Below are 9,452 nucleotides of genomic sequence, written 5' to 3'. Positions count from 1 at the left end.
TAATAAATTTGTTAGTCTCTAAGGTGCCAAAAGTACTCCTTTTCTTTTTGCGAATACAGACTAACACGGCTGCTACTCTGAAACCTACTTTAATAAATCATCTTGGATCATTAAAGTAAAACAATGGTATTACCTATGACTACCAGAAGGTGGAGAAGTTTTGTTTACTGTCCCCTCTCCTAAGCTTGACTTTAACCTTAATCAGTACAGATAAATATACTACATCTGGGGGAATTCTGCGTCAAAACATTAAAAATTCTGCAAATTTGATTTGTCAAAATAACACTATATAATCTCATCAGTTTCAGTTATCTTGAAATGTAACAATGAAAAATGCTGTCAGAGAAATGGAAGATGCTGGGGTATTCCAGAGACCCCATGCAAGTTTACATATAAAAATAATTATTTGCAAGGCATAGATTCTCTGCATGGGACTGATAAGCATGTATGTGATGATCATCCAGTGAACCTGAAACTATAAATGAGTTAGAAGATCATACATATTCCACAGATCATCAACAGCAGAGGTGCTATCTTTCTGAGTTGCCGGGGGGGGGGCTGTGCTAGACTCTGCTCTGCCCCCAGGCCCTGCTCCCACTCCACCCCTCCCCCCAAGTCCCACCCCCACCCTGCCTCATTCCTCCCCCTTCCTCCCCAGCGCCTCCTGCATGCTGCTGAACAGCTGATCCACGGTGGATGGGAGTGCTAGGAGGGAGGAGGAGCAGCTAATTGGGGGGGCTGTCAGCACCCACTATTTTTTATCTCTGAGTGCTCCAGCCCCAGAGCACCCACGGAGTCAGTGCCTATGATCAACAGTGCAGGGGGATTCTGGAGCCTCTACAAACACATTACCATAAATCCCTAAAAGTTACTATACAAGTAATGCTATGACAGATATAGCCACTTGGATAAGGGAGGGAAAAGATGACCTGAAAAGTTTGGAAAGAAGAAATTAAGAAATACAGGATTACTGAAAGAGTTTCACAACCATGGTGAGAAGTCCTGTTTAAAATGGAGATAAGACTTCAAACACTTTGATAAGGAGCTCAAAGAATGCATGCCAAAAAAAAAAATGTTGCAAACCTTCAGAGCTGAACAATTTGCAACCTTCAGAAATGGCACCAATGTAGTCAATACCAATTGTCAGAGCACGAGTAGAGTCCTAAAAAAAGACCAATAAAAAGAAATGGCAGTGGATGCAATGGTGCTTGTAGTGTACTAGCTGGAGAATAACCATCTCAATCAATTTTAACAGGCATATTATGGAGTAGGAAACTGATTTTAAAAAGCCATTTTCATGTATGATGAAATCAGTAACACTGACAACATTTCCATTTTCATATCTATTGTACTCCTGGGAGAATTTTGCACCACTGCACATGTGCAGAATTTATGTCCCCTGCAGATTTCTGATGGGGAAGCAAAGGGAAGCCACAAGAACGATCATGCGACCCTCCACAACAGTATATTTCAGGTGCCCAGAGCAGCCGGGAGAGGTAAATCACTGTGGGGTAGGGGGCAAGACTGGGGAAGACCTGGCTCCCTACCGTGTGCCAGGCTCAGCTGCTAGTCCTGACTGGGCTGGGGAGGATGGGACTTCTTCTTCCCCTGCATGGCATCCAGGGCTGGGTCAGACTCACCCTCAGATTTCTCCCTGCTGCAGAAAGCTCTGCAAACTACCCTTCCACCCCTGCTTCCTGCAACCATAGCTCCTCAGCTGCAGGGGGAGGGATCCCTGTACAGGGAGCTGCTCCCCACCACCCAATCCACATGCATCCCGATCCCCTCATACCCAGACCCTCCCACCAATCCTCACCCCCCCCCGCCGATAAGCCCCACTCCCCCTGCAGCTGAACCACCCCAATGAGCCACCGGTACCCAGATCCCCATCCCACTAGGCCCCCACTCCCACAGCAGCTGGACCCCCCTTTGGGTCCCCCCATACCTAGACCCCCCTGCTGAGCTCTATCCCCCCTACATCAAGACCCCCCTGCTGAGCCCCAACCACCTTCATCTGGACCCTCCTGCAGAGTCCCATTACCATTGCACCCAGAACCACCCAACAAGCCCCTGTACATCCAGATCCCCCCCACACCCAGATCCCACACTGAGCCACCTGCAACCACACAGAACCCTCAACCCACACCTGGATCACCCCACACTAAGCCCCTCCCCAGTTGGATCATGCCTTGCTGAGCCTGCCTGCCTGCACCTGGTGCACCTGGCACAGACGTGGGGGCGGGGGGGGGGGGTTGCTCCTGGAGCAGGCCGAATCCTTGCGCTGTGTCAGGGTTGGGTGCAGCCTCACTACTGAGTCCATATCCTGGATGGGGGGAGCTGTACAGTGATCTCCCACCTCTGTGCAGTCAGTGGCCTGTGCTCCCAAATGCCACGCTGGAGCCTCCACATTTATTTGATAAATAAAATTTTCAGAATTTTGCAGAATTTTTAAATATTATGTGCATACTTTTTAATTTTTTTTGGCACATAATTTTTTTTGGGGGGGGGCACAGAATGCCTTCAGGAGTAGACATTAAAGACTCTGGTGCTTTTGTCCAGTTGTCTACATTTACTGTACAAGATGTTTATGGTTCCAGAACTTATGCTGCATAAATGGTACTTGTGCCTCCCCTTTGATCCTATCTGTCAAGATTATGTTACTGCAACATACTGTCTCAATGGCAATTCTTTAGAAGAAGCGCAATATTCTAATAAACCTATTTGGTGCCAGCACTCTGCAAAGAAAATCTGGTGATTCTGAAGGCCCACGATGAGAGAAAGGATTAGGGAATATAATTTTGAAGCTGATCCTGTAGTCGGCTTGTTTGGAAAATACTCAAGTTAGATTGTCTTGTCTGGTGGGTTTTTTTGTTTTTTGTTTTGAAAACTATAAGTATAAAAGTTGTGTATGACCCAGCTTGGGGGGGGGTAAAGTTAAAAAATAATAAAGCAATAGTTATTGAATATTGCTTTAACGAGTAGTTTTGTACTATAACTAAATTTGTCCACTTTTAATAAAATTAGTTAAATGAATTTCAGTTCTAAGCTCAGTGTTTTCTTTATCAATAAAAAGAAAAGGAGTACTTGTGGCACCTTAGAGACTAACAAATTTATTTGAGCATAAGCTTTCGTGAACTACAGGAAGTGAGCTGTAGCTCATGAAAGCTTATGCTCAAATAAATTTGTTAGTCTCTAAGGTGCCACAAGTACTCCTTTTCTTTTTGCAAATACAGACTAACACGACTGCTACTCTGAAACTGTTCTTTATCAATACAATCCCTATATTTTTGGAGAGGTTGCAGGGTTTTAGGTATAACAGCTTCCCAGAACGGCACAGCCCCTGCTTACTTGGAGCTGACGTACTTAGTCACAGCCTTGGTGCCCTCAGACACGGCATGTTTAGCCAACTCCCTGGGCACCAGCAGGCGCACGATGGATCTCCCGAGAGGTGATGATGGAGTGCTTGTTATAATGCGCCAGGCAGGACGCCTCCCCAGCAATACGCTTGAAGATATAATTGATGAAGGAATTCATGATGCCCATGGCCTTAGAAGAGATGCCGGTGTCGGGGTGAACCTGCTTCAGCACCTTGTAGACATAAATGGAGAAACTCTCCTTCCAGGTCTTGCGGCGCTTCTTATCTCCTTTCTTCTAGGTCTTGGTCACTGCTTTCTTGGAGCCCTTTTTAGGCATGGGAGAGGACTTTGCTGGCTCAGGCATCCTGAAGACTACAAGGAACCCACAAAACACACTGCAGGAGCCTAAAACCTGGCCAGACCCAGAGTTGTCTCTGCCCATGTAAAGTGATCAAGTGCTCAAGAATTCAAAAATGAAGAGAAAAGCAATACTAGTTATTTCTAAAGATATCTGTTAATCATTCAACATCAAAACTCGAAGCACAGCAAATTAAACCGACCATTAGTAAAAGATGCATTCTGTCTGGAATAAGCTGGCAACAAAATGAGCCAAAAACCTGCCAGATGAGATCAGCGAGATTAATAAAATGACTGGAACTTGGAAAATGGCTTTTTGATGAATGATCATTATACAGTTCACTTTATTTATCACAGATAGTTATACAGAGTTTTGCATGTCGTAGTTACCCATACAAGAATACTGCAGAACAGAGATATTTTTATAGCTCTTTCAGATAGAAAATTGCTGTCAACAAGACCATTCTTCTGGTTTCACTTAACATTGATATCTAGGGGTTTGGACAGTACTGTGGTATATTAGATTTCCCACACAAGATAAGTAATCATTACTAATTCCATGAAACAGCAAGAAAGGGCAAAAGGAAATGGTAAAATACTGTTGTGTTTTGTAGCTGCACATATCTTCCAACAGTGATGCAGGGCAAAGTTCCTTTCGAGAATATACAGTTCAGTAAAATAATCCACACGACTATGATATAAACAGTTTTAAATGTAGGTCCACACAGAATCTATGACCCTCTCAAAGACATTATATTACTTCTCTCTCTCCTGTAACTAATACCTCTTCTCCTCAGCAATTGTGCAAGGGGAGGAGCACGTGAAACTGGAGTTTTACCCCTTTCACACTAGGAGACAATCTATGTTCCTATCCCTGTTTATAAATATTGTTGCTCCTTGGCCCGAATGATTTAGCCAATAATCAGGACCTTGCTAGGTCGTTGCTGTAGGAAGAGACATTGATAATATGAGTCAGGTATGCCTTTGGTAAAATCATGTTTATTTACAAAGTCTGTTCCTCTAAACACAGTAGGAACAAATAACAGCAGGCAATTTTCTTGCTGACAATTTCCAAGCCTGCCTTTCCAGACAGTCCTGTGCCCCAAGAAGCTCAGTCACTGCTCTCTTTCAGGGCCACAGGTACGTCTACTTCTCTGGCTTTCTGCTTGCTTTCCCTGACTTTTTTCCTGGCTTTCTGGTTGCTTTGGGTGGGATCCACAAAGGGACTTAGGTGTTGCAACCATAGGAACCACTTGGGGTCTCACACCGGGGAGGAAGGGGGTGAAGTTAAAATAATTTATTGAATGTTTCATGAAATTTTACCCAATAGCATCGGCTATGCAAGCTAACTGAAACAGCAATTTCAAGTCTATGAAGTCTATGAAGAAGTGACAAAACAAGGAAGTAATAATTGCCTGGGACTGATCCAGCCCTTCCCCACCCTGTATTATTAGGAGATGGTGGGGACCAGTAGTGTGCTGGGTCATTTTTGCTGGTTGTCACCAAGGCTTGTGGAAGCCAAAGTGGGGCTGTGAAGCTGTAGACAGGCTGCTGGGGTAAGAGCTGCTGAACCAGGCCAGTCTAAGCACAGACACACAGAGTCTGACCTGCATGCTTCCTGCTGACTGTGAGCACCATAGGATGGGACCTACAGTAGTGAGGCATCCAGGGTTGCAGGGTATGTGGTGACATAACCCCTCACTCGTCCAGATTGCATCCCCAAACCCTTCCCAGACTGTCACAGTAGGCCTAGATTGTCCCCTCCCTCCACATCCAGCTGCACATCTCTAGGTATTACAATAAATGCATCTGAGAGCTTCACGCTGGCTACACATTTAGGACCCAATCTTGTAATGTGCTTGCACAGAGCCATGCCACCCAGGGGGCTCTCTGTGGGCACAGGGGATCTGTCCACAAAAAGCCCATTGCAACACCAGGAGGCCTTATTAGAAGAAAAAGGCCCTCTTCAGAAAACATCTTTACATCAATAAAAGCCACAAATAAAATTATTTGACAACACATTGCAATCTATCCTAATATATTGGAGCAATGTCTGGGGCCTAATTTTAACAGCTAACTGCCCCATGTCTGGAACAAAACATCAGTAGAAACAGATATACATGTAAGTTTTACGTATGCTTCAGACTTGCCTAACAATGGCATTATGACAAAACTGCGAACATGGGTGAAAACACCCTTAGGGGAGGGTAGCCCCCAGACCCTCCTGCTCTGCATGAGGCCCCACCCCTTTTGTCCCCCTCTCCTGCTGGAACCCAGAGCACCCCCCGCAGCTGCCGGCCCCCCTGCATGCCCCCAATCCCAGCGTAGTGGGCGGACAGTGCAGTCAGAGCGCCACCAGCCTGAGAGCACCGGGCAGGCGGTGCGGCCGGCAGCGTAGTCCCAGCGCCAGGAGGACAGATGGCATGGCGTAGCCCCAGCCCGGGGGTCTTGTGCGCACCACGGCCCCCAGCCTGCCTTCCCCAGCCTGTCAGCCACAGAAGGGAACAGCAGCAGGATTTTCTTTTTCCAAATCAACCTACGAAAAAGGACTCACATACAACTCTTTGTAGGATCAGGGGCTCAGTGTCTAAGGCAGTGGTGTCCAATAGAAATTCGGTGCTAGCCACATTGTTAGCCACACTTGTGGTTTTGAATTTTTCTTATTAGCTGCATTATAAAAAAGCCACATTAAGCCACATTATAAAAAAGCCACATGCATTAGCCACAATTCAATAGCCTATTAGCCACATGTGGCTAGTGGCGAACGTATTGGACATTGCTGGTCTAAGGAATTCATACAAAAATAATAAACATGGTCCTGATTCCACAAGCACCTAAGCCAGGGGTGGGCAAACTTTTTGGCTCGAGGGTCACATCTGGGAATTGAAATTGTATGGTGGGCCATGAATGCTCATGAAATTGGGGTTGGAGCGCGGGAGGGGGTGTAGGCTCTGGACTGGGACCAGAAATGAGGAGTTCAGGGTGCGAGATGGGTTTCTGGGCTGGGGTAGGGGTTGGGGTGCAGGAAGGGGTGCTGGCTCCAGCTAGGTGTGTGGGCTCTGAGGAGGGGCTGGGGATGAGAGGTTTGGGGTGCAGAAGGGTGCTCTGGGCTGGGATCAAAGGGTCTGGAGGGTGGGAGAGGGATCAGGGCTGGGGAAGGGTGTTGGGGCGTGGGGAGAGGCTCAGGGGTGCAGGCTCCAAGCTGCGCTTACCTCACCAGCTCCTGGAAGCAGCGGCATGTCTCTTCTCCGGCTCCTACATGGAGGCATGGCCAGGTGGTTCTGCACACTGCCCTGTCTCCAGGCACCACCCGTGCAGCTCCCATTTGAACGCCGGAGAGGGCCATTGGAGCAGAGCTATTGGATCGCATAGGAGCCGGAGCATGGCCATGCTGCCCCTGACCCTGCACCCCGGTTGGAGCGCCGGAGCAGGGCAAGCCCCAGATCCAAGTCCCCAGCAGGAGCTCATGGGCCAGCTTAAAACGGCTTAAGCGTTTAAGTTAAGTTAAACGGCTTAAGTTAAACACTTAAAACAGCTTAAAACGTAGTTTGCCCACCCCTGACCTATGCACTTAAATTTAATGGGATTGCTCAGGTAGGTAAAATTATGCACATGTTTATGTATTTGCAAGATCAGGCCCTATGAATGGGAAGGGTTTCAAATGGGGATGAGTGAGGGCAAGAGAAAGTGATAGCAAGTTTCTTTTACAGAGTTCCTTGATATTATTCCCCTTTCTTTGAGAGAGTATTTATATATTCAGGAACTAAATTATTGCCTTAACTAAAAAATGATCTAAAATACAGAATTACTAGAATTTGATACGCTATTATACCTGGCTGGAAGTGTGGCTGTGCTAATTTAGTTCACTAGGCCCTAGAGAGATGTTGATAAAAATGAGCATCCTTAACCGTGCTTGGCTGGAAAATACATAGGGCCTAAAGCATGTGCACTATAAACCAGAATAAAATGTGGTCCTCCGGTCTCTGATGAGGAAAAGTTCCCAGAATGGTGGTGGTGGGGAAAACGGCTTATACTTTCTTGAAAACAACATTAGAATAAAGGACAAATAAACACTGGTAACAGCATTTATCTGCTTACAACTCCAGTTGAATGTACCTTCCTTCACAGTGCTAATCTTGTTTCTTAAGATAGTCACCTTTTTATAACAAAGGACTGAAATCTTAAGTCCTTACTTAGAACTACAGTAGTATAACTATTCTCAGTGATCAGTTAGAAGCAAGAAAAATAATGCTTATGTGTCATGCTTTCAGGGGCAATTCAGATGAGTATGAGGCAATTCAAGCGGTTATGTCACTGCTGGCCCTGTAACCCTGGGTGCCTCAAATGCTTTGCTACTGTAACTCCTTCCCTGGGACAGTCACAGTCAGCAACAAGAAGGCAGCCTGAGTGTCCGTGTATAACTGCAGCCCTGATCCAGGAACTCTGACCCCAGCAGCCTGCCAGCAAGTCAGATTCCTTGGTCTCTACCAACCTTGTCTACAACCAGCAAGATGACCCCCAACCATTCCAAGTCACAAACTTTCATTGGTGCCAGTGGGTGCTCATGCCCCCCCACCCTGGTGCCAGTGCGTGCTCATGCCCCCCCCCCATCCTGCTGGATCAGGGCTGCAGTTATACATGGACACTCAGAGTGTGAACTTGGCCCTGCCCTGACTCCACCCCCTTCCTGCCCCTACTGGACCCCTCCCCAAATCCCTGCCCCTGCCCCGCCTCTTCCCCGAGTGTGCCACGTTCCTCCTCCCCCCTCCCTCCCAGTGCTTGCCATGAGAAACAGCTGTTTTGCGACGCAAGTACTGGGAGGGAGGGGGAGAAGCAGGACTCAGCAGCGCGCTCAGGGGAGGAGGTGGAGCGGAGGTGAGCTGGGGCAGGGAGTTGGGGCGGGGAGCTGCCAGTGGGTGCAGAGAACCCACCAATTTTTCCCCGTGGGTGCTCCAGCCCCAGAGCACTCACGGAGTTGGTGCCTATGTTCCCATTCCTGAATTTTCCCCAAACTGTGTGCCATGAAGTGTCCAGCACACTTCAGGACAGCTCAGAGAAATAGTAAGGTTCATTGCTAAAGAGACAAAAACACATTACAACTTATCAATTTAACAGGGATACATACATCCTTCCCCTTAAACACAGCACTGAGTTGGTTTATAGTAAATATAAATAATTGTATTAAAAAAGAGTATGGATTAAGTGAGTTCAAGTAAAAGGATTGAAGATAGAATTACAAGTAAAGCAAAACAAAATATGCTTCTAATGGCCAAGACTTAACCAGCTACAGGTTTTGCTTAAAATGGTTTCTCTCACCAGTCATTCTTCTCCCCAGCCATGGCTGACTTTCCTTCAGTCGGTACCTTCCACAAAAGTAAAAGGTGCTGGCTTCCCTTATTTTCTTAGAAGAAAATCTTTGCCTAGGAAGGTTTCTCACCTATATTCAGCTCCAGGGACTTCAAACCCTGCCCCCCCCCACCTCCTTTGATTGAAGGCCCCACCTTTCTCAGCTTGTAAGAACTCTGGCCTCTTGTGTCTGTCTACTAGCAATGAATGCCAATGATGGTTTCTGTCCTTGCTTAAATCTTCTGAAGTTCAATAAATTTGTTTCAAGAGGTAAAATGACCTCATTCTATTCGTCCATTCCTGTGCGCTTTCCATCTCCTGTATGATTTCAATGTACATGGGATTTCCATTGTTTCTGTTTCCACCATGCTTAATATACATAGGTGACAGGTA

General features: G+C 46.6%; 1 pseudogene; it reads right to left on the bottom strand.

Moving 5' to 3' along the window:
- Nucleotides 1-3,344: 3,344 nt before the first annotated feature.
- Nucleotides 3,345-3,720, bottom strand: LOC119860725 (annotated as a pseudogene).
- Between the last annotated feature and the right edge of the window lie 5,732 nt (nucleotides 3,721-9,452).

This window comes from Dermochelys coriacea, chromosome 1 (genome assembly GCF_009764565.3).
Source record: "Dermochelys coriacea isolate rDerCor1 chromosome 1, rDerCor1.pri.v4, whole genome shotgun sequence".
NCBI classification, from domain to species: domain Eukaryota; kingdom Metazoa; phylum Chordata; order Testudines; family Dermochelyidae; genus Dermochelys; species Dermochelys coriacea.
This window is presented reverse-complemented; position numbering and strand designations above follow the sequence as displayed.